We start from the raw sequence: 4,639 nt of genomic DNA, 5'->3' as shown, positions 1-4,639 counted from the left end.
TTAATAAAGCTTGAACAGTACCCAGCATCTTGGCTCACTTTCTTTCACTATTGCAATAGGGGAAAAGAGTCCTCAGTACAGAATTGGGCTCAATTCCGAGTACAATAAAGAAAAGTGGGAATTTATAGCCAAGGAGCAGGGTGGGCGAATGAAAAATGAGTAAGAGGAAATATCAGGGGTAAGGGGGGACTTGGGCTAAGTGGACCTAACAGGATTCTTGCTGAAGACAGGCCAGGGTGATCAGACATCACCTTGGAGATGGTGGAGGATGAAGAATCTGATCAGATATCAAGGGGAATCAGATACTGAGAATGGGGAATTCTGGTTATACTGACTTAGCAGGATTCTTGCTTAAGTTAGGTGATGCGAAGAAGAACACGGAAGTCCAGAGTTGGGAAGAGGATTCCAAGGAGCCTGACTAAAGTTTGGTGAAGGAGAGACTCTGTCACTATTTATTTGATAAACTCATCCCTCAACAGATGTACTCTATAGAAACTCATACCTATCCAAGTCAAGAACCTGGCCACCTACCATCTGTACCATCTTTCATGTGCATAGGAGTGCATTTTCAGTTCAATTCGGTGAGTATGTATTGAATATTTACTATGCCCTAAAATAAAGGACAAAATGATTGGGGGACAACTAGAGTAAATACAGAGTAATTATAAGCTACCTGTCCATCTCACGATAGTATTCTCAATGTCAAGCACAGTACCTGGCATAAAGTCATTTCTTAATATTTGTTGAAAAAATTTCAAGAATAAGTTCTGACCTTGCAATCAGATGGACTTGAGTTCTTATCCTACTTTGCTACTTCCAGAATAAAACCATTGATGTCATTGAGCCTCAATTTCCTACTGGTATATTAAACATCATAAATAAAAACTTCACAGGACATTAAATTATATCGCATATGTGCTAGAACTGAGAGAATTTAAGGTCTTGATTGTCAACAAAGATTACACTTCTGGGGTGTAAATGAAGGAAATCACAAATGTGCTTGTGGGATGTGATAAATGAAAAGACAGACACAAACATAGGAGAAGGAGGAGGCATGGATAGTTGTAGGCAAGCATAATTTTTTCAAAATTTCAATTTAAGTTAAAAACATTTGTTAAATTGAGAGTCCAATTTGGGCCAGAGTTTAGAGTTTTAGATTGAACTTGAATGCCTTAATCCTGAGTTCACTTATTCATGGAGTTGTGTGACTTTGATCTTTTAAGAAATAAAACACTCTGTTATAAGCTCAGAGGAGTTTTGTCAGAGGAGACCAGCAAGCAACTTTTAAAACCCTTTTGAAGTGGAAATGATTCAAACTACCCAAGATTGCACCCATCTGGGGAGAGAGGCTCACCTCAGGGGCTATCTCTAATGCTGATAACAGCTAGGAATTTAACCTAAAGGTATATAAACGTAATATATGTGTATGGAAAGGGTCAATATTTTTCTAATTTTAGATAACACAATTAGGTAAGATTGGAGATGGAAATGGGGTGTGTGTGTGTGTGTTGTCACATGTATGCAGGATATTCCTGCTTCCAGTCTGATACCTGAGGAACCTACTTGATCTGGGGAGAAGTTGAAGGTGAGGATGGGAGTTAAAGCACTCCTGTTTTCTTAAGTGCCTTGATACCAGTCCTCATATTTCTAGGGACAGAGAGACCAGCAATCTTAGAGTTTTGTATTTAGGAAATCCTCCTGTGCTTACGAGCTTATTAGTAACTCCCAAGTGGTTTATGTTTGAACTGTCTGAAAGTAGAAACCGATAGCAGAAGGACTTTGAATATTTCCAAAAGAAGAGTAGACTGCTATCTTATAGAAATAGTATCTGTGTTACGTTTTGTGGCTGTGTGTTAAATAAGTGTTTCGAGGTGTATCTAAAGTGGACTGCCAAATCCTCCTTCACATGTGGAGGGGAGGAAGGGGCACAGGGCTGGAGAAGGCTTTGCTGGGGTATCCCTTATTGAAATTCAAATATCTTGAGAGCCTGTCACACTTTAAATTCTGATCAGTTAACAGAGATTAATGAGATTGACACCTAGAGTGGGTGAGGTGGGAACCTGGAAAGGAAGAGAGGGGTTGATGTCAGAAGTGGTGGGCTGGTGCTAAAGAGCAGACTTTGACAACTTCCAAGTTTGGCCTGGAGCCCTCTGCGTTATTCCAGACGCAGCAGGCCCTACATAATGGTGGGAGAGGGTTTGAGTAGGACTCATGTTACTCAGACTAGATACTGTTTTTATTGTGGTACCATCTTGATGAAACTTTTTGAAAAATTTTACGTGGCATAGAATGAATATCTACCTGATCTGTTTTTGGTTTTGTTTTTGTTTTGACATTTCTCTCTTGTGTCCAACAGCTACAGAATGTGTTTTTTCCCTTTTGTGAGATTGCACTAGAGGACTCATTCTCCTCATGATTCCCCTCATTTCCCTTCCTGCTCTCACAACTCTATTGAGTCTGCCCCTGGATGGGAAGAGCCTCTATGAAGAAGATCATTCCAGGATGGAAAATCGGCAATGCAGGTACTTCTGGTGAACCCAAAAGATGGTAGATGTAGGGGAGGAAATATCATTTTCTTTCTACCCTCCTAGGTTCAATAGCTGGGGCTTACAGATCAAACTGATAAAAAATTAAAAAGAGAAAAAAAACCCAGTCCTAATTATGTACACATGGGAGTTTCACAAAGAAATAAGACTCGAGGAAGTGGCCAGGTGGTTGAGACTTATATACCATCTTAGGCTAAAGAAAAGAAAAGGGGGTTTGGGCTTCTTGGGGGAGAGAAGGCGAGTTACGGAAAGGAAAGGCCTCTGCTAGCTCTCAGACTCACTGCTAGCTTTTAGTGACTCAGGAAGTTGCTTCTGCTGTCCATGTAAGGAATTGCAGAAAACTGCCACCGATGGTTACAGCATCAGGGAGGGTGATTAGCAGAGAAGTACCTGGAGGCTGATGAAAAAATTCATATCTACTAATGCATACAGGTCTACCTGCCATTGCCTTTTCTTTACCTTCCAAATGTTGTGCAAATCCATTTTATTAGGGAAACTTAAAATGAATCCAGAATCCTGCTGACAAGGGAGTCTGGGAAATGTGATTCCCAGATGTCTAACCCCTGAAAGCCAGAAGCATAGAAGGAGGTGCAAAGAACACTGAGTGCCAGCACAGCCTATGTCCAGTACAGCAAGGCACTGTGTCCCTGAGCCTGTGTCCTCATCAGTAAAATAGAGATCATAATATCCACAACTATGACCATCACCAAAAAATGTATGCAAAATAATTGATACAAAGCTCAAAAACCATTTGTCCCTTTTCCTCCACTGGAAAAATCATCATTTGATCAAAGAAAACTAAAAAACCTTCTGAACTAAACACAAAAAAGGACTTTTGTGCTGCTTAAATTCTTTTTTTACTATAAAAATCATTTTAAATGCTCATTGTAAAAATTTTTAAAATACTGTTAAAAAGAAAATGCATTGGACAATTAAGGAGATGATTTTATTCAGGCTATTGCAATAGGGAAAGTGTTCATTAATTAATTCTTCATCAAAGAAGAAGAAGAAGACCTGAGGTTTTGTAGAGGGTGGGCAGGGGTCTTATGGGAGTCCTGAAGAGCCATGAGGAAGGGTGGAGGTGGATCTTATCTTTGAATACCAATGGCAGGGTGGCCTTTTGCATTTTCCCTTTTCTGGAATGTAAAGAGTTGGTTAGGTAGCACAGCTCATTGACTTTCTTGAGGCTCTCAAGCTAGGATATCCATGCTATTGGTGACGTTGTCCACAGTCTTGGTTACTGCTCATATAAGGGCATGTATGACTTGGGCATTTCTTTGGACTTCTTAGTGGTCCAGACAGTGGCTTGTCCCGGTAGATTACCAGCCTGTGCATTGTCTGCTGGGATAGTGAGTTCTTTAAGGCTTATACAAGATCTTTGGGATTTGGTCTGGGGGAAAAGGCCAGCTGCAAGAGATCCTAGAGTCTACATAAGGGTCTGGACAGTCAGGATTTAGTTCTTGGTGATGCCAAGTCAGGCAAGAAGAAGAAAAATTGGAAATGTTAGTTTGGAGGGTTATAGCCAGATATTGAAGAAAACTTGAAGAACTGAAAATTTGGTTAAGAATTGACAATCTGGGCAAGCTAACAGGGTCCAGTCCAATTTGAAGATAGGAACCCCAGCTGGTTTTTCCAGAGGAAAAGGAAGTCAATTAAATCTCCATCAGACATCAGAGTTTGCATCTATCAGTTCCCTGAGATTTACTAAGAGATGCACAGTAGTTCAACAACAATGAACAGGACCAGAAGATGCAAAGTTTTCCACTGAAACAAAATTTTTCTCTACAATTACTGAAAAATATTCACTTACCAATTCTGTGAATATTTGTTATGTAGTTGAGACTATAATGAATATTCCATTCAATATTCTGATTTATTTTTCATGTGTTTTCATGTGCTTTTTCCCCTCCAATTAAAAAAGAATTCTTTAGAAGGGGCAAATGTATATATGTGTGGAATGGCACATCACTCCAAAGACAGAATCTATATATTTTTTTTTTCCTTTTTTGTCTTTTTTACTGACTGGTAACAGGATCGCAACCCTCGGTGTCGCGCCCGTACCGGGGACCGGCAACGGGATCGCAACCCTCGGT

This window comes from Galeopterus variegatus, unplaced genomic scaffold (assembly GCF_000696425.1).
Source record: "Galeopterus variegatus unplaced genomic scaffold, G_variegatus-3.0.2 Scaffold1996, whole genome shotgun sequence".
NCBI classification, from domain to species: domain Eukaryota; kingdom Metazoa; phylum Chordata; class Mammalia; order Dermoptera; family Cynocephalidae; genus Galeopterus; species Galeopterus variegatus.
The sequence above is the reverse complement of the archived record's forward strand: the minus strand, read 5'-3'. Positions refer to the sequence as shown.